This window comes from Colossoma macropomum, unplaced genomic scaffold, assembly GCF_904425465.1.
Source record: "Colossoma macropomum unplaced genomic scaffold, Colossoma_macropomum, whole genome shotgun sequence".
Lineage (NCBI taxonomy): Eukaryota > Metazoa > Chordata > Actinopteri > Characiformes > Serrasalmidae > Colossoma > Colossoma macropomum.
In genome coordinates this window covers 16,685,872-16,712,633 of record NW_023494797.1, presented here as the reverse complement: position 1 = coordinate 16,712,633, position 26,762 = coordinate 16,685,872, and the positions used below count along the sequence as shown (strand labels likewise).

Genomic DNA, 26,762 nt, shown 5'->3' with positions numbered 1-26,762 from the left:
AGTACTACGATACTTTATATTCGAAAATACGCTGAATAAACATGAAACAAGCATTGTTAACGTAGCGCTGCTAGTGTACATTAGCTGGAGACATATTAGCTTGTGGGGCTCGGGGCAATACAGAGCACAGCTTTTGTTTTTTTTAATGTTTATTAGCAAGTTAGCAGCATATAAACTAAAATTAACATTAACAGAAGACCTTTTGAAGCAGAGGTGAGCAATACGGCAAAACTGTAATGATACCGCATCATATATATGCGTTTTCACGATACACTACGTCACGATATATACTTTTTCGGTCAAGCTGGAAAAGACAAAAGTGCCACATTCCAAAAATACTATCGAAATGACATGAATACAACGACTTGCGTTCAACATTTAACAAACAACGCTGCAATTAATCCAATTAAACAGGACTAATTATGCTCTCTTTGTGATCAAAGTAGCAGTTGTGAAGTACTGACGATGTCCACAATATGCTTAGAAAGGCATACTGTGACATATCATCATATAATGGCTCAACACCGTCATACTGCCCAGTCCTACTTTCAGGCAATCCTCATTTCTGCTGTATTAAAACTCTGTTGAAATGTACCGACGAATCGTATCAAAGCCAATTATGAACTCCGTGAACCGTTACACCCTACAAACAAATTCTGAAGGGCTTGAAAGCAATTAACTTCCTGCTCATTTCACCCTATGAGAGCGGATGGCCGGCACGTTCACGATGACCTTCCCTCCGTGTCCTTCCTTTCGTTCCAGGCTGCTCCCTCCCCATAAAGCGGCATTTACATTCCCCCTGAGCCACATGTCAGACGAGAACTTCCAAGAACATTCCTTATTCGCCCGCCCACCCTCCTGCCATGTTTTCCGACACAATCACACCGAGCCACATGTTGGCGCTTCCCTCTCTGTAATGCATTAGTCAGTGGGATTGGGATCCGGGGCTGAGGAACAGGTGGAGGCACATTCGACTGGGAGCTTGAGCAGATTATCTGGGCTGGGCTCAGGAGAGAGGAGCTAGCTGTACTTGCGAGAATGCGTGCGTGTGTCTCAGCGGGGGCAGGTGAACAGCGGATCCAGCTCATCTCATCCCCCCATCACGTAGCACGCCGCTGTTTGCTCCTATGCCTTCTGCACTAACCATGCAGTCCACTAGGCCGTTGCCAAGGCAACTGCAAATAGTTAGCCGCATCGAGGGAGCGCGAGGGCCGAGTAGCTGGGGCCTATTACTGTAAACAGCACCAGAGAGAGAGAGAGAGAGGAGACAGAGAGAGAGAGAGAGAGAGAGAGAAAGAAAAGGAGCAACATCTCCACCGAGAACAGATTGCCTATATAAATACAGCACAGTACTGCCTCGGTAAAAACAGCTGCGTTCAAAATAGCCACAGAGGAAGGAGAATGAAAACACGACGGCGGCCATGATGAAACGCGACGGCAGCTTGCACAGCTGACGCTAAGCTCTAAGCCTGAGATGGGGTTTGTTTACTCCAACTCGGAGCCATGGATAAATAAAGACAATACTAAAAACTAGGGCAAAAGCAACACGCAGGCCTACCGCACGTCATCAGGATGAGGGGGATGAAGAAAGCAGCGGGTTAAGAGGTAGAAAAGGAAACGGGAGCTGAAAGTGACCGGTGCTGTCAGGGGCAGGACAAAAAAGTCTGGGGTCAGCTATCTGAACTCGCAGACCTGCTGAGAACATCATCTGATAAGGAAAACAAACTCAAACCCACAGACCAGGGCTGATTTTTAGTAACTGATTACTTTACAGGTTACATTTCTCAGTGCATCAACTGAACCAAAAGACAGGAGACAACACACTTTCACATGATTTTTCCGATAAAAATACATAGATACAAACACCAAATCAACCAAGAACATTCAAACCCACGTATTTCACAATGTCAGCGGAGTCGATGATGTCAACGAATGACAGCAGTCCTTAAACACACATTAACATGTACACATAAACCTTTGCACCACTGAAACTCTGAAACTAGAATTGTGTAAGAATTAGCTCCTTAATTCATTTCTGATACAACAGAGTATTATTAATAATAATAATAATAATAATAAAAGTAAGTCTTTATTTATACAGCAACTTTCATACATTAAATGCAGCTTTACATTTACAGTAAAAGCAACAGAGAAAAATAAACACAAAGATTGTCTCGGCTACATTTTTCATTACAGCAGTCATGAGGAGCTGAAAAACGTGCCTTACACATTAATATGTTGTGGTTTCCATTTTTAGTTTATTACAGCGTTCAACATCTCACACACACACACACACACATTTTCTAAGCCGCTTATCCTTCTGGGTCGCGGGGGGGACCGGAGCCTATCCCAGGAGACATTCGGCGGAAGGCAGGATACACCCTGGATGGGTCGCCAGTCCATCGCAGGGTGCATTTAGCGTCATAAAAGTGCAATATATAAAACACAAACATGCACTTTATAGCGCCCCAAGGGCCTTAGGCTCAAGTTAACATGCTAGTTACGATACAACCACATGACACGCTGCAATATAATCAGATACAATGATATACCATCCCAAGTAAACGCTAACACGGCTAACAGAGAAAGAAAGACAGGCTCCATCATTAACCATGTGAGCATTTTTGGCCCCTTAAATTTCTAAATCTCCAGCAGTCAGCTTGTTTGCTCTCTTCCCTTGCAGCTCTAAAACTCTAGTGAACTGCAGCAATCAGACCCGAGAGGGCATCCAGAGGAGCTGATGCTGATGAGACCATCAGTAACTCAATCATTTTCAGCATGTTCATTCTGCATAAGATTTAGCCCACTGAATTAGTGCTGGGTGGTGTGGTGGAAATTCAACAGCACAATATTTTCCAAATATACCAACAGCATCAGATGATATTTAAGCCCGTGCATCCTGAGCACTGGTTTTCTATGCTAAAAGAATGCCTTACAAACCTGGCATGGCTTAATCTGAAGGGACTGTTCGGGGTAAATATTAAGCAGAAAGACAGCTAATTTCTTAAAGGAATGTATTTTAAAATGTAAAAATGTATCTGAAGCACCAACAAGTGCACACCCTGCAGGTTTTTAATCCCTCAATACAGCTGAAGCTAAAAACCAACTATGTGTGACCAGTATAGACGATATCACCCAGCACACCACCAATCCCTGACAACTCTTTATATTGTTTTTTTTCCTTGGTTAATGTTTTTTTTATTGGTGAAAGTCTTTTGAAAAGAACATAGAAGAAAATACAAAATTTACATTATATCAAACAATTGTAACAGCACTTCAGTTCACACCACAATTGTGACTAAGGACGGTTCCATTACGATCCTATTCAGCTGCTTTACTTTCAAAGCTTGTATGTTTTTATATACATATATACACATAAATACATACATACACACAATCCTCTTTTTCTAGTCTTTGCTTTTCTTATGCTATACATAGAAAAAAAGAAAAAAAAAGTGTTTATTAACTAAAAAGAAAATTTCTGACTTTCCCTTCAAATTAACTCCATAAAAACTATTTTCATTACAAAAGGGGAAGCATATTCTTTAACTGAGAGGAGAGAAAATAAAAAGGTAGGTCATGAAAAACCTATATAATTTCTGGTCGTCAGGGTCTTATTTATACTAGCCACAGATCAAATCTGACAGAATTTGTACACTGGAAGTATTAAAAAGAAATTTTTAATTTATTTTTGCATTTGTAACCCTGTGTTAAGGTAACATTCCTCTGTAACGCTAATCCAAATTTTATCTGTATGAGCATCAACAGATAAGCACATGAAAAATACTGAATATCCGTACTGGGCCAGAATTCCTGTATCATTGCGTCCCTAACAACAGTAGCATCTTTCACCCATCAAACCTGGCATAATGATGGAGGATAATGTGCTCTAATCAGCAGCTGTATTCATTAAGGATGGATCACGGATGAAGAGCAACACTACCTGCATTATGAAGAGCCCACAGTCTCAGCAGAGCTCAGCAGTGGATGGAGGGATGAAGGTGAAGAGGGTACATGTGCCATGATGGGCATTTCTCTCTCTCTATCCATCTTCCCCACTCTCTCTCTCTCTCACTATGCAGCATGTACAAGCTCCTGAGTGGAAATATTCATGATGCAAGCTCATGTCTTTTAATGGACAGGGCCTTTCAGCCTCATCAGCACTGTGGCTCAGTACAACAGCAGCAAGCAGCAGCAGCAGCAGCAGCAGCTCCTCTGGGTCAGTAAGAAAGTCTAGATTACCCTGCCATCTCAATGGAGCTGAAACGCTGCTCTTAAGAGCGATGAAGAGGAAGATGTAAGGGAGGGGAGAAAGAAAGAGGAAAAAGGACAGACAGAAAAACAGGCAGGGAAGCTACATGATAAAAGGTTAAAAACTGCTGACAGAGAGAAATAAAAGAGGAAAGAGAAAAAGAGAAAGGAAGGAGGAGAAAGAGAAAAAGAAAACAAGCAAGAAAGAAAAGAATCTAGTGATAAGCAGGAAGTTACACAATTATAGAATGAAAGGGTTAAAAAAACTGGGAAGAAAACAAAGGCGCAGTAAGAAATGGTGACCCAGCACACTCACACAGGGAGGGAGAGAGAGAGAGAGAGAGAGAGAGAGAGAGAGAGAGAGAGAGAGAGAGAGAATGTACCATATAGGAGTGATTTACAGATTTAGAGTGGGAGCTAAAGGCACTCAGGTGAAATGTTACAGTGCGTGTCTAGACAGTGCCGGCTGCTTCCTCAGCATTTCCAAACCCACCAGGCCGGCCCTCCTTGCTACAGCAGCACTACTGCCACTGACCGTCCTCACATTCAACGCTAACTCAGGCCTGAGAACCAGGGCCACCTGAAGGGCAGGAAAAAGGGGCACAGCCTGTGGATCTGCTTTAAAGAACCTGATTTAAAGGAATGAAAAATCAAATTTAGACAGTACAGTCTGGCTGCAGACGTGCACGTTCAGACAGACGCACTCCCAGCCCCAGTGAGGTCACGTGCACATGCACTCTCTGCCCCAGTGGCAGAAGCAGCCCAACGGCACGGTAACCTTCGGCTGCTTCGGCTTAGCGATATCATCACTTAGTCCGTTTTTGGTCCAAAACACAGCCACAGTGTTACATTTAATGAACCACCCTGTTGAGAAAGTCACAGAACCCATTAAAAGTGCCTGCTGGTTACTGATGGTGTCCAGTAGTCGCTAATGGTATGGTGTTTTCCTGATGGGTTGATATCACAGTGTAAAGGATTCAAATCGTTTAATCAGGTGTTTTGGGACTGATTCCAGATACGTTTGTTCATTTCCTAATGGTCTCTAACGGTAACCATCAAGCCGACTCCCTTCAGGAAGCAAAACCATCAGGTTTGATTAATAACGGCTCTAATCGTCTTCAGCATGGCTTTCGTGAGTTTCAGCAGTAAAGTTAGCCTGTTTGTTTTTTTTTCTGCGAATAAACCCGAAATTCATGTCTTATCGTTGTGGTTTTATTTACAAAGTTCGCATATTTAATTAGATTATTATCAGTATATAATACAGATTCAGTGTGGCTCTTGTTGCCCAACAGTTCGTGTTTCACTGTTTTTACCGCCGTGGCAGAGCAGCACTGACGTCATTAATAAGCTGGTGGTGCAGGTCAGGCTGAGAGTGCATGTCTGCAGCCAGACCCTTCTCAATTTACATAATAGCTAAGTCTGTCATCTCAAACGTTTTTAATTGACTTGTGTTCTCCTAGTCTTGCATCTCCAGTACAAAACTAAAGAAGCAAAACTCAGACACCAAACATGTTTTGGCGGACTGACCGTGCATGGAGAGCCCTCTCTCCACAGACCATTCCTTTAAGATCGAGGGGTTAGCACCAGCCACTGGCACTCAGGTGCAGTCCTGCAGACCAACAACAGACTGGGCAAAACCACACACAGGGCAGGAGCAGCCCCAGCCTGGGCAGATGTTAGCCAACCAGCTAGTGAGCTAACCAAGTGTTGGTAAAGTTTCACTGACCTAGGTAAATAAAAGGCACTGAGGTTCTTTATGACGCCAGCTATGTTAGCTAGCACACATTGTTCTTTCAAAAGAAAAGGGTTTAGATTAGGGTTAAAGCTATGGTTGGCCAACATCTTCATCCATGAACATCCATCCACAGAATTAGTAACTAATACCCAACGTTATGTAATTATAGTATGTTGACTACAGCATAACAAACTTTCCCTAAGCGTTAATATGAGCTACCTCACCAGCACTTTAGCTAGCGAGCTAACGTCCCCCATTCTGGGGCTGGGCCTGCAGGGTCACCCTACTCAGGAGTTTGACCCTCACACAACTGGGCCTTTATCATTTAGTCGTTTTTCACCTTATCTAACACCAATCAACACCAGTTCCCTCTCTTCCACGGGCCTCGGAACCATAACCGTATCCCAACTCACAATCTCTCACTTTTTTCTCCTCGCAGAGAGAAAACAGGCCTCTCTCCCTCACTCTCATGGTTTCTCTCCATCCTGCAGGCCAGTCATTGAGAGAGAGAGAGAGAGAGAGAGAGAGAGAGAGAGAGAGAGAGAGAGAGAGAGAGAGCGCAATAAATCTGGCTGATGCAATCTAATGGAACATTGTATTAGGATGGGCTCAGTGCTCGGTAAATAATGGAGTTCTTACAGTCAGGAAAGATAATGCTCCCACCCTGGGGAGGGAGAGAGGGAGAGAGAAGGAGAGAGAGAGAGAGAGAGAGAGAGAGACTCAAACACCATTAGTGCTTTCTCAATGGAAACACTCCTTTGCCATGCTGGTGTTCAGCAGAGGCAGTGATGGAGGCCTCCTCAGCCTCAACGTCAGCGTGCTGGAGGCATGCTGAGAGTAATGCACATCCTGCTGCTGGTATACAAAACTCAGGACATGCTCAAGCCCTGCACTGTGGGTAAGAGCGGCCAGCCTCGGGTCTACGGCCTAAATACCATCATGTTTTAGCACACGCTGCTTTAACGGCCTCTTCTGCATCATCTGTCCTCACAACCTACAATATATACTTCAATTAACATTCATGTTCTTCTTTAAACTAAAACTTTAACCCAAAATGCTTGTGTTGCTAACAGATAATGAAACTGTACAGCCATCATGCTGGCTGCGCATCTTGCTAGTTGATGGCTGTTAGTTTCCATTCAGCATTAGTCATTTTTTGGTCTGTATTATTAGTGTTGCTACCCATGCATGAAATCATACTGTTGCAAATTAGCAAACTGATGGCTACCAGCTTTCATTTATCATTAGCCATGTTTGATTAAGCTACTCCTTTGAGACTATGGCTTTTTTTTTTTTAACGCAGTCTGGTTCAGTGACCACCACCATATGAGATACTACTGCCAAAAGCACACTGGTGTGGGGTGTAAAGGTGGCATATAAGCAACATTTTTAATAGGCTTTTTGTTTGAGCATAAATTTAGTGAAGAACCTGCTTATATCTCTGCATGAGGCTAGCTTTTTTAAACTCATTAGCCTACTGTGTTGGTGAGCCTAAAACAGCAAAACCACAAAGTCACAATTACAAGCTTGTTTTATACCAGAAGCGATGCAGCATAACATCTTTTCTTTGTTTGAACTCGCATGGTGAGCAACAAATGCAGTGGGAGTATTTTGTACATGCTTCTACTGGCACGAAGCTTGAAGCAAGCAGCAAAAAACAGACTTGAAGCTTTAAGAACAGTGATGGGCCTTTCAATGTAGAAAGCAGAAACCAGACAGACACTAAACTGCACTTTGTATGTACCCTTTAGCTGTACGTGGCAGATACTGACAACACAGGAGCAGTTCACTGTGCTCTCGTGTGAATCATCAAGAGCAGGAGTCATACCCACAGTTATAGTGGTGAGGTGGCAGGCTACCATTATGGTTTTGTGGAGATCGCAGCAATAAATCATTTTAGAAACGTAACTGACACTCCTTCTTCCAATTCAATGCAACGTCAGCATTAATTTCTTTGTTATGGACTCTTTTCTGCACAGTAACTACTTAGCCATATTTGCAGAAATACTCAGGTACTAAAAAGTAACAGTATAAATAACAGTGCCTTCCTGTAGTTATGAGGCAAACTAACCATCGTTAAGAAAGAGCATCATCCACCTTGTGTGAGTAAAGTTAAAAACAGCGACAGCACCAAGCTATGCTGTGATTATGCCTCTGTAGTGCAATTAAAGCAAAGCCAAAATCTCTGTTTCGCATACAGAGGAAAAGAAAAGACCAGTGAGAAAACAAGGAGAACGGCAAGATTTTTAAAAAGTGTTTAGGCTCCGTGACTCATTCCTGGGTACCCTCATGGCACACAAGCTGAACGCAGAGCACTCTGATCCGAGGGCAGTCTGGAAAGCATCAGAAAACTGCCAATTTGACGAGAACTATGTATACCTCTCAGAGAGAGCTGGAGAAGAGAAACTGAAAAGCATGAGGTGAAGAGTCTCCACTAAATCTTGGCTTCGTTCGTCTACAGAACACCACTTCTACATATAGCCATGGTTTAATCGCTACGTTTGCAAAGCTCAAAACACTTGAGGCTTGAAAAAGAACAAAAAAAATAATACCCAACCAAAAGGATTTCATGACAAGTGTCGAACTGAAGTCATGTGCAATCCCACCTCGAAAAACACAGACTTGGTCAGAACACACACCTGCACACGCTCTCTCATTGGTCAAGTTTCTCATTCAGCACCCAAATCCTTTATGCACCAAGTCCAAGTCAAACAAGAACTGGTGACAGGGGTAGCGAACCCTGTCCAAGACTGGCAGGCTCCGCTGTGTAGAAGCAGACGACTTAATCTGCAAAGTAAACCGCACAAAGGGAGAGCCTTCAATCTGAGGCTGCTCCAAGCCTGCCTAAGCCACCAGTCCTGGAGAGAGTCGGCCGTTTTTGGCTCCGATTTCAATTCTTTCCATGCTCCGGCAAGAAAGAGAAAGAGCAAGTCATCAGTCACACAGATGATGTAATCAGCGGCAGGGTTACCGATGTTAGCCTTACTGCAGCTGGGTTTAAAACGAGCCCATGCAGGGGCGATCGCCGATATATAGCTTATACTGGTGTGTTGTGATTGACAAATTCTAGAGACGTAAGCTAAGTGACCCTTATTTAGTCCCACAACTGGGAAATTTCACCTTTGCATTTTGACCCATCCATGCAGTCAAACACCACATACACACTAGTGAACGCACACACACTAGGGGGCAGTGAGCACACAGTGGGCAGCCCTATCCACGGCGCCCGGGGATCGAACCGCCGACCTTCTGGTCACAAGGCTGATTCCCTAACCTTCAGCCCATGACTGCCCCCAACAGAGGACTTCCCTGACCGAGAATCGAACCCAGGCGCCGAAACCTCGTCATTAGACCACCAGGGACATCAGTAATTATATTACTATTAGGGACATAAGCATTAAATCCATGATAATACCCATAAAACAGCTGCACTCCTGGTGCCAAGAGTTTTCAGTTTTGTCAACTTTATTAAATGGTATCCAGGACCCAAAACTAACTGCAATGTATGTCATTGAGTAGGTGCTTCAGATTGTTTTGAAAGAACTGTTTTAAAAACCCAATACTAGATAAGTTCTCTTTTCTGGAAACCTCTTTTCTGTCAGGTTAACATTTACAATACATTTTTTTGGTACAAGAGAACAGTCAAATCAATGCAGACTGTCAGGTTCGTAATGCATTCTTTTAGTACAAAGGAAGAACTTTGCTCAGATATTACTGGACACCGTGGCATGTTGGAAAACATGGCAAAACTGAATTTTGTCAATACAGCCCAGCATTACCTCTGCTGAGGAATACCAGAGAAGGTGGGGAGGACATAAACCTTCTCCGGCTGTCAGCGAGAGGTCATTAGACCCGGCCAGAGGTCAGGGAAAAGGCCACTTTTGTCCTGAAATTCTGCAGGAGTGAAATTGGAAAGAGACCAGCACAATGCCAAAGCGGCGAGAGTTCGCCCTGCCCCCACGGACCAAGCGGAGAACGGAGCAGAAGGGGAGGGCAACGTGACACTGGTCAAAACCCCTGGATCTCCTTTCAGGACAAAGGTCAGGCTGTTGGGGCCTATAGAGCACAGAGCTCTCTTTCATAGCCATAAAAGGCCCAGCCCTGCACAATGGGCCCAAGCTGAAAAGAGCTCTGCGCCGACTCTTTCTCCACACTCATCTAATTTGAACAGCTCTTTGCACGCTTGTAGGGATGCACCGATATGGGAATTCTGGGCTGATGCCGATGTCCATTATATCTGTTGACGCAGATACTGAAGCAGATACACATACAAAGTTAAATGAGCACAACAAATATCAGTTTGAACTGTCAAATCTAATGCTGATTTTTTTTAACTGTATGTATGGAATACTTATCATTCACTTTATATAATTACAGGTGAGTCCCAAATTCTGAAAGTACATTAAAAATCTTATTTTTTTATGTGAACTTGGAAGTACAAAGTTACAGCATCATAAAAACTTAACAAAGGAAAGTTACGACAATTAAAATGAAGAAAATTCCAAATTCTGCACTATTTTTGGGTTAATTATGCAAACTGAAGCAAGTTTGTGAAACAGATCACGTTAAAGATCTTTTTTGGTCTTATTCATTCCATTCAAACACACGTTCAGACGACTCCCAGGTGGATTTAATCTACTGATCAAAACGCTTTCACATAAACTTATGAGGTCCATGCTAGCGTCCATTAAACAGAAGCATATTTACATGTGATTTCAGACTTATATATATTTATTTTAACTCCAATATCATTGTGCATCCATACTTGCTTGTGTTTGCCTGGCTGCAAGGGTGACCAGAGCTCAAACCAGAGGAGAGGGGGTTTGTTACTTGCCATTGTCTGCAAAGGCAGATGACAGAACTTTGCCTTATTCTTAAGAGACTCAAGGGGGGGGTGGGGGTGTGCAAGACTAAACACGAAGGGAAAAAAACACAAAAGCAGTTTGGAATGGCAACCTTAGGAATGGCTGGGAGCTCGGATACCACTAGCACAATAAAAGGCAAATGGGGCCTACATCATGGAAAACCAAATTTCCCACTTTTTTTTTTCCCCCAAAAAGGAATTTTGATCTAGTTTGTAAACATTTAGCTTCTAAAATGTACAGTTCAGTTTGAACTCTATACGGTTCATATATGAATACTAAGCCGCAAAAGCAGCCCGTCTGGAAATGGCTGTTTTTGTGATCTCTAAAACCAACATATACACACACCTATAGGTCTCTACAGCCTGTAGCAGCTTTGTTTTGCCCATTAAAACTGAAGTTATAAGAAGTGTGATTTTTGAATGAGACGTAAAAGAGCGCAGCCAATCAGAACAGAGCTCGTTTAGGCACTATTTTTGAAGGCACTGTAACCAAAACAGCATATTTAATTAGACGACATAATTAAAGGTTGGAAAACGGTCATACAAATGTAACATGACCGGTGTTTGGTACAGAAAACCACAGAAACAGTTACAGCTGTAAGACTGGAAATTACGAAGAGTGAACAAAATGACTACATACATAATTGAGAACTTGCGAAAACAGAAGTCTTCCCAATTCTGGGATTTTGAAGGAATCTCACACTTTCAGGTCTCCACAGATCCACACACACTGAACCAGGTCACCAGAGGGTCCACAACCCCCTCATCAATTACCCCCCGGAGTCTGTATTGATCCTCCCAAAGGGGCTTCTATTTTAAGTGCTGCGGCAGAAGGGAGACGGGGGAAGCATCCATAAAGTTTGCTCAGAGAGGGATTGATCGGTGTTTAACAAGGAGCCTGGTGAACACGCTCCCAGGAAAGAGCTGAATACGGACAATGGAGCCAGTATTCCAGCCGTAAATGGTTAAAGAAAACCCAACATCACGATGCACACTGAAGGTGTTCACTGGTGAAAGCTTTATTTATTCAGTGAAAGATGGTGCCTTCCAGTTTGCAGATACACTGTCACCTGACCAAGATGGCTTGTTGCCAGTTTTGCCATCACAGGGTGTGGCAGGAGCACAGTGTGTTGCTTTGACTGGGTCATATTCAACATCATCTTTGTACGTTATTTTATTCCTTGAGGTCCACTTGTAAGATGTGTGTGGGTTTATGCACCAAGAACAGCCATTATTCATTTTAATGACCGTTTTCTAACCTTTCTTTACCTTTTCTGAACCAAACAGGCTGTTCTTACTGTGCCTTCAAGAATGGCATGTAAATTAACTCTGATCTGATTAGTCTGGGCTCAACTTCAACCTTAATGAGCAGATCTAAACTGAGGAGGCTATATAACAGGATGTAAATACGTTGGTTTTCGTGACATCACAAAAACAAGGAATTCCAAACAGGCTGTTTTCGCACAGTTATCACATGATCTGGGAAGCGAATTAAGTTTTGAAACTAATAAATGTTCACATACTACATCAACCCCCTTTTTAAAAAAAATAAAGCGAGTAAATGTGGTTTACCATGATATTGGCCCCTTAACTAGACATCACTAACATAAAACGCAAGAAAGCATGAGGCAAAGACAAGATGAAGGGGAAGACATTGGACTTCCCCTCTTGGAGGTGACCATATGTCCCCCCTGATGGCCTGTGGCTAATCAGAGAGCCTGTGTGCTCATGAGGAGAGTTTGGGTGGATGGGAAGATAGCATGAAGGAGGAGGAGCAAGATGGTGGCCAGAGCGTGCTTGGCTGGACAGACAGGGCATGTGTGGCGTGGGAAGGGTTAAGTCTAAGGAGGCCCCATCTGCCGCCTCGTCTGTTCTCCTGGCTGGCTGCTGGCCCCTGCTTGGCTCCGGCAGAGAAAACGGACACACAAGAGTGGCACTGTGACTTTCTCCCTCCGCCTTGCTCTTTCGCTCTCTTCTCTCTATACCTCTCTCTGCAGCTGACCAATCACCATTTCCAAACCATCTCGCTCTTTTCTGAAGGCGTCCATGTAAAACTGCCTAAGCGAATCCCAGCAACCTGCCCTGCTATTAGGGCTGGGCAATATGAACACAAACATATCAGGGGTGCAAAAACTAATGTGTATATATATACATATATATATATATATATATATATATATATATATATATATATACATACATACATACATACATATGTATATACATACATATATACATACATACACATATATATACATACATATATATATATATATACATACATATATATATACATACATACATACACATACATACACATATATACATATATACACACATATATATACATATATATATATATATATATATATACATATATATATATATATATATATATATATACATACATACATATATATATATATATATATATACACACACATATATATATATATATATACATATATATATACATACATACATATACACACACACACACACACATATATAAATACATACATATTTGTCTCATTTCTTTTAGTCCTTCCATCATGAAAAATACACACAATGTAAAACGTCAAAGAGATACAAGGTTTTCTTCTGATAACAGCACGCATATGTGTGTTGTGTGTGTGTGTGTGTGTGTGTGTGTGTGTATATATATATATATATATATCTTATTGAACTGAACTGTTAATTTCATGAAGTTATATCTATATATGATGTATTCCAATCTTCAAACAAGAATGATATCCTATATATAATAGTAATGACATAACATTTCTGATATTTTTTGTTGTTTAAACTCAAAACCGATAAAGTCAAACCACGCTGGGCTAGGTTCCGGGTTGTGACTGACCGTTTTTGGCCTGACTGTTTCCACAATATGGTAAAAATCATCTAATGGGACGCCATTATACTGGTATTCTCTTTATCTGTATACCTCACACATCTAACTGCTCTTAAGCCTTGGAGTGCCTTGTGTAAACACAGTTAGAGCACCACTACACCACACAATCATTGTCAGAAATCATGCTAAAAGCAAAACACTTCATGTACTAAAACCGCGTTGAAAATATCCAGGGGCAAAGCACTTTCACCCCTAAAAACTTCAGTACACAGCAAAAAAGATCAGCCAATTAAGAATTTAGATAACATAAGCCAAACAATGCCTTTAAATGATCTAAAAATACATGTTTTGTTTGTATATAAAACATAGGGGGAAAAAAAAAAGAAAAAACAAGAAAAGCAGCAAGAGTGAAAATGAAAGGGAACGGGAAGAAAGGGGGGAAAAAACCCACAATTCCAAGCATGAATTCTCCTCTGCAGTTATACAAGCCCAGACCCATTCTGTGCTGGATCCAGCCGGCCAGCTGGAGGCTTTCAAAGCCAGCAGCGGGGAGGGGGGCGCACAGAAATGGCCCACATGCAGCGGCTGCTGTCTCTCAGAGCCCAGTAATGGAGGAACACCTGGATCAGATGAGGCTTCCAGCCTGCATAACCCTCCTGAGTGCATCTCGGCTCAGCTCACCACAGTGTCAACAAAAAGGCGCTTCTTTATGCTCACAAAGACTGTTAGCAGTGTAAAGACGAAAAAGATACAAGAACCGCAAGTTCTGAACTGCGAGGTTTATTCTACAGAAATGTCCATTTTTGTGTCCCTAGCGTTTACAGATATATTACACTTAAAAACATGTTAGACAATTTGTTCATATTTTTAAATAAAACAACGTTATTTTAACAGTTACACCTTTTTGAGCCTCAATATTTGTTTTTAAATCAATTATATAGAATTCCAGGCACCGCAGAAGAGCTCGCCCTCACAGTCACGTGTGAAGACTGAGTGTCATATTTTGAAGAAGAAAAAAAAAATGCAAATCTAACTGCAATAATCTATACATGACTATGGAAGATATAAATTAAATGACATGAAGAAAACAAATGCCAAATAAATATTATAAAATATATAATGAAAGTTGTCCCCGGGAGTCGAGTCACTGGTGTTACCGCATAACAAAAAATCTCTTATTTTAAAATAAAAGTCACACTGATGACATCACGACTTCCTTTTACCTGTTTTCTGAGGATCTATGAAGAAAAGCTCATGGTGAGTCCACTGTGTCTTTCAGTTATCAGAGATTTTCTCATTTAGCTCATGATTTCATATGAAGCTTTTAGCTGAAGTCACTGGTGTGACCGACTTTATTCTGAGGTAGTTGTGAAAAAATAGAATACAAATGGATTAAATTACATATTTTAGTGGATATTCCATGATTGACAACATGTGGTTTGATGTTATGTAGCAGCCGTTTAGTAAAATGGATTTTTCATTAAAAATGTCCTAATGGAGAGACAGAAAAGTGGACGTTTCTGTAGAATGACCCGTATATCATACTGTGAGTGCAGCAGAATCCAAAACATGACTTCTCACGCAAACTCTATTAATCAAGAAGGCAACTTCCATTTATTATTTATCGTTCATCTATCACTTTGTTACTGCCCTACATGATTCATACATACCCTAAATGAAAAGTCATGGCTATGGAAAAGAGAGAAACATCTAACAATTCTACAGGAACACCAAACTCGTGCTGGCCAAGCAGCAGAACAACGCAACTTCACTTGCAACTTGCACAGCTGACGCAGAGACAAACATACAGGCATAAATAATTAAGACAAGCCAGCAGCAACTCGGTCCAATAAACAAAGAGCCAAGCAGGGCAGTGGATCTGACCTGTGTCGCAAGTCCACGTTTATGAAACAGACAACATTTCCAATGCATTCATCACAATGACTTCAATTCAGTCTTCTAAGCACCTGATGAAATGACGCAGATCAAGAAATAAAGCAAACAAGACTCATGTCATTCACTGCACAAAGAGCACATAAGAGAAAGAACCATTTATTTAATCCTCCCAGACACACACTGGCCAAAACAGGTCAGTCTGAAGGTCCTGGTCCGGGTCGTTGAGAGCCTGTGTCATTCCTAGGAGACAGAGAGCCACGTCCTGCTTCACATCACATTCAACACTGTTTATATGTAACAGGACATTCTGGCATAACTGCATAGGAGCCTAAGGTCACCATGCCCAATGCCAAGCGTTGGAAGAGATATAACCCCCCCAGCATTGGGCTGTGGAGCAGTGGAACTGCGTTCTCTAGAGTACTGGATCTCCATCCAATACCTTTAGGATGAGTTGGAGGGATCCAGAACTGATCATCTAACATCAGTACCTGACCTCACTAACGCTCAATCAAATCCTCACAGCTATGTTCCAACATCTAGTGTAAAGCCTTCCCAGAAGAGTAGAGACAGTGCAGCAAGAGGGCGACAAACTCTCTAACACCCTTGATTTCAACCCCTGCCTACAGGAGAGCAGGGTTCAATCCCCTGCTCAGGCAGGAATACCTCAGCTACAATAGGAGATCTTGGGCTGGACTCCTAACGTTACATTCACCCATTACTACGAAGTCGGTCCAGATAATGTAATCAAACGTTAAAATGTTGCCTTGCGCACTCGACAATTCAAATTTGCTTCAAAAGCAATAAATCATGTTATACTTCAATACTTATCATTTCACAAATCTTTAAAATTCAAAGTAAAATTGTATCGTGGTGCAAGTATCATAATATTAGTATCATGGGGCTTCTAATGACTCCCACCTCTACACCCAGCTCTCTCTCAATTCCAAGTTTTACCACTGAATTATGGTAGAAACGAAGGTCAGAACCTCTAATGAGAGGAGCTAGCAGTATGTGAACACGCCATGGGGTCAGGAACAAGGACACGCTATCCCAGGAGTGCTATTGGCTTGCTACCAGGCAAGGGACACTCGATACCAAGGTCACAGCGCTCTGGCTGGTGGGGTGGCAGAGGGACCAGCCGAAACAGGCCTTGGTGGGTTAGGGTTGCCGGTGGGCTCGGCCCTCGTGTTACAGACCTGGTGAACACGACTCCCGGCCCTTTCATGGGACTTCAGATTACTGGAAAAAATGTTAAGTGCACAGTTTCCTGAAACCGGAGCCTGGCTGACACAAACAATCAAAAACAGGGCCATTATTGCGGCCATTATGGTCAGAAACCGGAGACGAGGGAATGAGCACTCATCTCATTCAACCCCTTAATAAGCGGCATCTCCCTAAAATAGGCCTCCGCTACTATCTAAGCTCCCCGATAAGCCAGGAGATCGTTTAATGCAATAACGTGCAACATCTCCTCACCTTAAATATGACCATTATTCCGGATTGCCTGATTTTCGTGGTCAGAGTGACAGCGTTATAGGCATGTGTCTGCGCAGAAGGTCAGGTTTTGAAAGCCCTGTAAAAATTTCCCTGCGATCAAATGCTACGTTTACAATCTCAGCTGCAGAGACACTGAAAACAGCACAGTCATCATGATACAGACACAGCCAGGAAAGAGAGAGGGAGAGAAAGAGAGAGGGGAGAAAGAGAGGGAGAGGAAAGGGGGGGGGGGTTGAGGGACAGGGGAAAGAGAGGGAGAGGAAAGAGCCAGGGGAAAAACCCAAATGTCACACTGGAATGAAAAGGAGGAGAGCGAGTGGGGGATGGCGGAGAGGGGTGAGAAACACTGGCCAAGCAGTGCACTGCAAATAACTGACATGGCAAATGAACATCTTACATGTAGGCAACATATCTGATCTCAATATGATACTGCTGTAAGAATATAAGCAGAATTTAGATTAATTCTATACATTTTTACTTGTTTTTTTTGTCATTTTCTCTAGTGAAACTTATTTCACTGGCAATTACTTTGTCTACACTCTCATAATATTAGATTCTGTTGCTGTTTAACAAATCTCCAAAACGATAAACGTCCAGGAAAAGGAAAAAACAGAAAGTCCTTAACTTATAATGCAAGTAAACAAATTTGCATATTATATTTAAAAAAACAAATAATTAAAAATGGAAATAGGTGGCGACAGGAGGCTTTGATACAACAGCAATAACATTACCTACATTTAAGATGTTTTCACTGGCAAAGATATCCTTTTTTCCAGTGTGTTCTTCCCATTCCATTCAAAATATATCTGCAACACAGCCCCAGCACAGACAGACCTATTCATTTGCATATATAGAGCGTCTATGATTCATATTCACAGCACCAGAAGAGCTCAGCTGGCCTCCAGTCTGGACTATTGTGAAGACCATGATGAATAATTGGGTGAAAAAGGCACAAACTGCAATTTATCAGCTCTTCGTTTTTATCGCCGTCATCAAACATGCAGCAGACAGCAGTGCTGTACCTGATTTTTATTATTATTTTTCCCCTCTTCGATATGCAGCACTAGCATCAGCCATCTGACATTTGTCAGGATCAGCAAAGGCAGAAGAACTCCTTCCGTTCTATTGTCGAGGAACGGATAAAACGCAGTGCGTTTACAAAGAATCCAATTACTGCATGCAGATCGAGTTGAAAGGGCGCCTATGAAAAACAATGCAATGTCTCCAAAGCTCTACATGTTCTTTAATCACTGTGCCAGAGAGCTATACACGCCAAACCAGCACGCAAAAGCCATAGCTACCATGAAGCGCCGTGGGAGGGCTCCTTTTAAGTTAGTTTAGAACAAAAACTCTAATTTGTTCCAGAGGGTTTCATGGTTTACTGGGCCTCCTGTAAACCAACTGGTGACTTTGAGTTCTTTTTATTCCCTGAAGCTACGCAGCGACGCGGCGGTACAGTGGCAGTGACCAGCGGGAAGACGTAGATGGCCCAATAACTCTGAGGGAAAGTTCCTAAAAATTCCTCAGTGGTGTGACTCTGACAGAGCAAACAAGCTTTCACCACCATGACACAGAAGCATGCAGCTTGTGCACACGGCGATGAGTCACCACGCATTAACATAACAAATCAAGCTCTAACTAGGTGTCTGCACAGAGAAAGAGAAAGAGAAGCTCGAGGCAAATGACAACAAGCCCTGTAAGGTGGATTCCAAATTTAGACCGAGGACAAAAAACACAGCCCCATATGATGTGAAATCCAGCAAAAGTCTTAAAAAAACAACCCTTTCTGCTCCAGATGTGCTGCACACTGAGCTGGGGTTCTACAGTTAAAGGTGTTTGGGATCAATATGAACACTGAGTCTACGTATTTGATATTTTTCATGTATTTTTCATGATACTTTTCATATCTGGCAGCGCTCATACATTTATAAAACACAGAAACTGGGACTATGTATGTCTGAATAATATTACAGAGTAATATAACATTTATTTCCATTGGGTTACAACTGGGGACATTTTAGTTTAGAAGTCCAGCGTCGCCTAAACGTTTAGTTCGTCTGGAGTAAAAATAAATGTCAAACCTCTTAATTATCAGTCAAATCTAATCATCTGTTAAGATGTCTGCAGATACTGATATTATTGATAACGCTCATCCCCATAAAAACATACTGTGTGAAAATTCGTCTTAATTCACACGTTCAATTCATTGCATGACTGTCATTTAGTAAATCAGAACACAACAAAAATAAACACATAAAAAATAAGAAGTTACCTTCCTAACTCACATAATATCCAGAGGCTAAAAACAGGACTGTTAGTCATTGGACGGTGTCGACTAGCCTACCACCGTCCCCTCCCTTGAGCGCCGCCTTCACAAGGCATTGGACTGGTTTAAAAATCTCCCACTCAGTTTGTTTCCACCCTAATAAATCTACCACCTACATTCAGCCCAAAATTTCTGATGGTTGTCCCCAAACGATCTCATTACTAGATCGCGTCTGGCCCCACGAGGCTTCGTCCTGCTAGCTGCAGTGCTGGAATAACAAACACTCTTTTACGTTGCTACTACAAAACGTGAGCAGGTTGTCAAGGCTGCGTTAGTTAAGACCAAAATCAATTAAAATGTGTCTGTTTTAGTGCTAACATTATCCAAAATGTTGGCATATTTTCTGAGGAGAAAAGATTCTGTAGAAGACGCCAAGGTATCGCCTAAAACCTAACATTACAACGGTTAGCTCTAGTGCTAGCTCAGCCCATCTAAAGTAGCAGCCTCCATCATTCAAGCCTCCACCCCATCTGGCATAGTTAAATCATCTAGTTTAAACTGCAGCAAATGAAATAGTTCCCTTTGCTATTTCTAAATAATACTGTTTTCAAATTTACTCCACTGTGCACTACCAAAAAAAGCCTTGGGCAGAAGATAAAAAAGTCCACCACTCACCATCTACTGCTGGCTGTGAGGCTTTACTTAAGTATCCTTATCTGACACAAAAATCTACCAGTTTAACCCACAGTGGGTAAAATAACTCCCTTTGCTATCGTTAAATAATAAAATCTTAGCAAACAGAACTTCACTGTGTGCTGCTGCATTAGTTTAGATTGTAAGGACCGGTGCTACCACTTAGAACTGTAAGCATACAACATTCAGACGTTCTGTACAAATCCTCTGACCTTCTAAGCGCTCTAATACGGCACTGGGCGTCCGTCAGTGAGGCCACCACGGTCTTGGAGAGGTTATGTCTGAGTGCCTCCCCCTCCCTTCCCATGTGTAGGAGGAGAGCAGAGTAAGGACAAATGCCGGCTTGTCAGCGGCACACGGCCAAAAGCTGGAACAGAGCATGAGAATGAGCTTCATCTTACTGACAGCACATTCCTTCTGATGCAAGCTGAACATCTCACGCTAACTAACAGATACATTCTGTTCTTTGCTTGGAAGGAAAACAGAAAGCATATGCAGATCTGGTAAATTATTATGGTCAAAATAGTAGACTAACCTTTTTGATTTGCTAATGTGTCTTTCAAAAAGGTGTAACGATTTCAATGCGGTATCGAAAAAAATCAAAATACTTAAAGCTGTAGTTAATACACCGCTTGGGGTTTTCAAAGACTCTCTCATCTGCTGTACTACACGAAAAACCACTGTCAACAAATAGAGAAGAGAGGGTAAGGAGGGGCGGGGCTTAAGCAACACATGCATCCATGCTTAAACGACTAGGTTTTTACCCCGGAAGTAACTTCAAATTTTATACGTCACTTTTTTCGGATTTCCAAGAATCTAATATTGACCTCAGAATCCAAAAATCGTACCAACTTGAAAAGATGCATATCGTTACACACCTAACCGAACACTCAGATTAGCAGGCCAGTTGCTAACGTCTGCTCAAGTTCATCTCTTGTGGGTGTTCAAGGGCCGTGTCTGATCCACTCAGACCAGCACAACACACACTAACACACCACCACCACGTCAGCGTTACTGCAGTGCTGAGAATGATCCACCACCCAAATAGTACCTGCTCTGTGAGGGTCCATGGGGGTCCTGACCACTGAAGAACAGGGTAAAAGGGGGCTAACAAAGTATCAGAGAAACAGATGGACTACAGTCTGTAACTGTAGAACTACAAAGTGCACCTATATAGTAAGTGGAGCTGATAAAATGGACAATGAGTGTAGAAACTAGGAGGTGGTCATAATGTTATGCCTGATCGGTGTACATTCACATGTCTATGAATTTCTCTTCCATTTTTTGCACGATACTATTGGGAACAGGAAAATAAAAGTTCGGAGACGAGAGGCTAGGCACCTCGGACCCTGTGTCTACGACTGGTCTAGGCCAACAACTTAGATTAGCTTTAAATTATTAAATTATCCGCATAAAGTCGGGAAAATTGCAGCCTGACTTGTCGTTTGCTGCGTCGTTAAACTGCGGTATGGAATTGCCTACTGTGATAATAAATGACTGATCTGACCGCCTGCTAATCTTAACGTACGGTGAAAAACGTGGCTGCTTTTCAGAATGCTTCTCGATAAGCATAGAGAGGTGGACCCACCAAAAATATCTTCAGCTAAAATTTGCTGTCCCTACTTTTCACCCATATCCACACCCTCTAAAAACCGAAAACAGCTCGTGTCCACAGCTTTGTGTGCCATTACTTGGTGGGGAAAGGTGACTTTGGAGGGTTGTTGGGGGAATAAGTTGTATTGTAGCCAATCAGCTGCCAGAGTGATGAATGGAATAGTGACAGCATTCTTTTGGATTACGATCTTAAGAGCTGATTCTCTGGTGCCAGGCTTTTAACAACTCGCGAGCGCCTGGCAACAGTGCCAGCTTTAAAATGGTCCCCCTGCTCAGCCACCATCTTACTGCCTTGCAGTGAATCACCTGAATTATGCAGCGAGGGTCCTCTTTTACCGTCCACTTCTGCTTATGTAAGCACCAGAATGGCCAGACATGAAACACACACACACACACACACACACACACACACACACACACACACAGATATGGAAATTCTGAGCTAAGTTTAGATTAAAATGAAGAAATAAAGTAAACATATTTGGTAGCACTGCAATGGTAAAACAACCCCTGTGAAACTGTGTTTCAAGATTAACTGGTAAGAAAACATGCATTCTGTGCGCTGCTCCTTTCTCCATCCACCCACAACATGAGTCAATTTGACCTAAGTGGGCAATAAGATATCATTATTGTGATAAATTGTCACAGTATGCTTGTTGTATTTGTTTAACTGGGTTTACTGTAGTTCTTTAGCTAAAAGCATTGCAGTATTACAATTAATTACTGAGTTTCTGATAGTATTTTTTTTTATCTTTTTTTCACATTTTTTTTAAAATGTGGTTTTTTTTAATATGCCCTTTTTGTCAAACCTCGAAAAAAAACAAGTCATGATAAGTATTCTCCATCATTAAAATGGTCTTATTACGGTATATATTACTGTTACTTTACTATATATTACTATTACTTTACTATATACTACTACTGCGATATTATATATTACTATTATGATACTATATCACTATTACGATACTATATGTTATTATTACGATACTATATATTACTATTACGATACTATATTACTATTACGATACTATATTACTATTATGATACTATATGTTATTATTACGATACTATATATTATTATTACGATACTATATTACTATTATGATACTATATATCACTATTACGATACTATATATCACTATTACGATACTATATGTTATTATTACGATACTATATTACTATTACGATACTATATATTTACCACATCCATGGTCAACTAACAAACATGTTTGTTTGCAGCTACTTTTGAAGTTGGACAAGCTTTTCAGAAAACAGCAGAAAGCAACGAAGTGAATTTCTAGTGAGTTTCTAGCTTAAAATGCAAAGCTACTGAGCTGGACTATGCTGTTGCAGGTAACTGAAACTAAGCAGGCTGGACTGACTATAATGACTATGATCTAACATTGTGACCCAACACATTTAAAATAAACATCTGAAAATGAATAATGCACAATAAAGTCTGTTAAGCTTGTCCGATCTGGCAACAGCTGCTACAAAAGAACACGTCTGAGGCATGGACAGGTCAATCGGCTGGTCTTTCTGCATCAAACTCTGCGTCAAATTCTATTGTCAATACAACACTAATATGGAAACTATACGCATCTGCTGAGTCTACGGTACCAATTCGTTTACCAAAATCACGCGGCCTGTCCCAAAACAACCTGTAAAAATCGTAAAATCGGATCTGGCGAAACGAACATTCCCGCTCTTTTTCCTCATTCTTGCACTCGAGCACTGAAGACAGGAGCGAGATGCCATTTTGCAGGGTAATGATGCGAGGTTTTCTGCTGTCTCACCACAGAGCCAGGCCTGTTTGGAACACAGACTCTTTCAATACAGCATTACCATGTGGCCCACCAGAAGGGGAGGCAGCGTGGTTGGGGGGAGGGGGGAAGGGGGAGGGTGAGGAACAAAGCCCCTATAGTTGTCTCAAGCCGTGCTATGAGACTTATGTAATATGACTGGCAGGGACCACTTCCTCATTCGGAGCGCTGCAGACTAATCCTGTTGTGGGACCGGCCCTGTTCTGGAAAGAGCGACGAGGACGAGAGAGAGCGAGGGAGAGAGGGCGAGAGAGGGAGAGAAACATGCTTGTAATGAGCAGAGGCAAAGTGGTGCAGAGAGAGTGATCACAGGAGAAGGTTTTCCTTTCATCTGCAACCACTGACAGAACGGCCTCAGTACCAGCCAACAGATAACACTGCACATATCAGACCTGCTGGAGAGTAGGAAAAGAGAGAGGGAGGAAAAGAGGAAAAAAAAAGAAAGAGGATGGAGGGTGGGGGAGAGAGAGTGAGAGAAAGAAAAAAGGTGAGGAGGAAAAAAAGAGAAAGAATTAGGAAGGAGAGGGAAGGAAAGAAAAAGAAAAAGAAACGGGAGGGGCAGACAGAGATGGGAGGAAGAGAGAGAGGAAGAAAAAGGAACAGGGAGGAAAAGAGAGAGCTGTAGAGAGAGACATACACATATCTATCTCTCTCTCTACATACACACACACACACACACACACACACACATATATATATATATATATGCACGCACACAGAGAGAGAGAGAGAGAGAGAGAGAGAGAGGGAGAGAGAGGTGTGCAGGCACCTCTGCTACCCATCAGCAAAGGGGAGGATTTAGAGCGGTTAAAAATAAAATCTGATTCTGATTTACTGTACTGCTGCCTGGAAACCATGTGACTGGCATCACATGAAGAGGAGGAGATTGGAGGGGTGTGTGTGTTTGTGTGTGTGTGGATGTGTGGTGGGGAAGGCAAAGCGAAAACACACACACACACACACACACACACACACACACACACACACACACGCACACCCCCACCCACCCCTGCCGGAGTAATGAGCTTTGTGATCAGTCTCCTTGGTTTCCACTGACGGTAAGCAGATATGGTCTGATTTCAGAGGTAAACAGCAGCAGCTCCTGTAGCAGTAAAGCCCAAGGCGAAAATGCACAGCCAGGGAAGAAGATGGAGGGAACTACTGATGAGAGAGAACGTAGGGAAAAGAAACTGTACTAAAATATCTTCCCGCATTTTTCGACTGGTATACAGTGGAAATAAGTGTACATCTCTGATGTCAAAACGACGATTAGTTCACAATACTTTTGGATCTCAATTTTTTCAAACAGGATTCGACTATTTTGGTACAAAACAGAATAAATTTTTAAAAGATAAGCAGGCAAATGTGACTGGAAGAGCCATTTACACACCAGTGGGATACAGACCATAACAATATACATTTTTTCTTGTGTTTTTACATTTTAAAATACATTTTATAATTAATAATAATCGACTATAACTTTCCAAAAATCAATGCAGTTGAGCATTCCTCAAACAAGCACCCATAGGAAGCAGTGTTAGCCCTAGCCAAGACGTATACTTTGCTAGCCTGCCAAGTTTGGAAGAAAAAAATATATAATTTCAGAGGGTCTGTCAATCAAATAAGCACATGAAGTGAGCGGCATCAGATTTAGCCCAGATATACAACAGACACACCCAGACACACACCAGTGAGCACCTGTGCCACTGGGAATCTGGTTATCCTTGCTGGTGGAGAACTGAAACAGGATGTGTGGGCGGAGCTAAAAAAGATGCAGAACACTGATTGGTCAAACCGTCATAGAATCACCACTCAAGTCAAACAACCATCATTTCCACAACCACTAGCAACCAGAATCTCAGACTGTGACAACGAATGCAGAAGAAACAGTAAACCAGAACGTGAGGCGTCTCTATTGTGGTGAGTGTTGTGTTTACTGTTTATGGGAAACAGACAAAAAGGTACTCGACCGTGTTGAGGATAGTTCAGGGTTCAAATCAGTAACCACACAGTGAAAGTGTGGGCATTTTAAAAAAGAAATAAGGGCAACAAACTACAAGGCCTGTCGCAATCACTGAAATTTTGGCTGACGTTTAATTGCCGGATAAATATCTGCAATTAACAATCGCTTAATACTAACAAGTATTAGTTATATAAGCCTGAAGTAGCCAAATTGGATCTCGCATACTGGATCGCGATACTTCAAACATCAAATAAACAAACATCGCTCACCACTGCCCCCTAAAGATGTTTAAGCACCATTAAGATCTTAGTATGTACTGTTTTAGTATATGTCTCAATAAATATTCTTTTTTTATGCGTTTTATTAACACACATTTACCTTAAATCAACAGATGAAAATGCGCCCAGTTCCAATTCTGTTTATTATGATGTAAACATTCAATTGTGAAAACTAACAACTATGGAAAATAACTGCAGCTTCAATAACTGCGATCAGACGATCAAGTAATAACTGTGACAGGCCTCCAAGATGACATGTACAGACATGTAGCGTTCTGAATGTCACTGTTTCACAGCAATAATGCATTGGTGGTTATACACTGAGGATTTGTGCCTTTGTAAAAAGAAAAAAAAACAAACATGTACAAGGACCGGTTTGAGAACCACTGCTCTCTCTATAGCCCAGTATGAAAGGATAGCGCTGAAACAAGGTGCTCAGACCAATAACACAGTAAAACAGCTGTACAAACATCAAATAAAGCATGAGATCACAATGTGAAGGCGTAGTGGAAGCTTCTCAAAGCACAGCTATTCTAAAAAACCTCTGGTGAAACAGAGGACAGCGCAGCAATATTGGTAATACTGTGTGTCCTTAAATACCGTGTTACTGTAAATCAGCACATGTCTAGATACTACATAGCCTGGAATTCCACAACACACACCGCTCTACTGCAGATAAAATGCCTGGTGCAGAATCGTGCACTAAAAGCTGTGTGTAGACCAGAGAAACAGGAGTGCGTGTACAGAGGCCTGGGCTGCCACTGCCTACTGATGCAGGAACAGCCGTCGCACACGCACCGGAGGGGGACTCTTCATTAGAGGCAGAGCAAGAGCTGACCCACTTTTTCAAAACATTGCTCTCCAAAATCCATGCACTAGCACACCAGCTCAAAAACAAAGAACCTCAACAAAGGGACAGACCATGCAGGGCCTGGACATGCATAAGCCCTGCTCTTAACTCACACATTCCACCGCTTTAGACCTGCCTGTTCGTACTAGCACGCGCACATGCGCGCTCAACCTATATT

The 26,762-nt window shown here is 42.0% G+C and overlaps 1 protein-coding gene across 2 annotated transcripts in view; it reads right to left on the bottom strand.

The window, feature by feature from the left end:
* Positions 1-26,762, bottom strand: part of ankrd11 (ankyrin repeat domain 11) — a 177,379-nt gene that overhangs the window by 103,955 nt on the left and 46,662 nt on the right. The window lies entirely within an intron of this gene.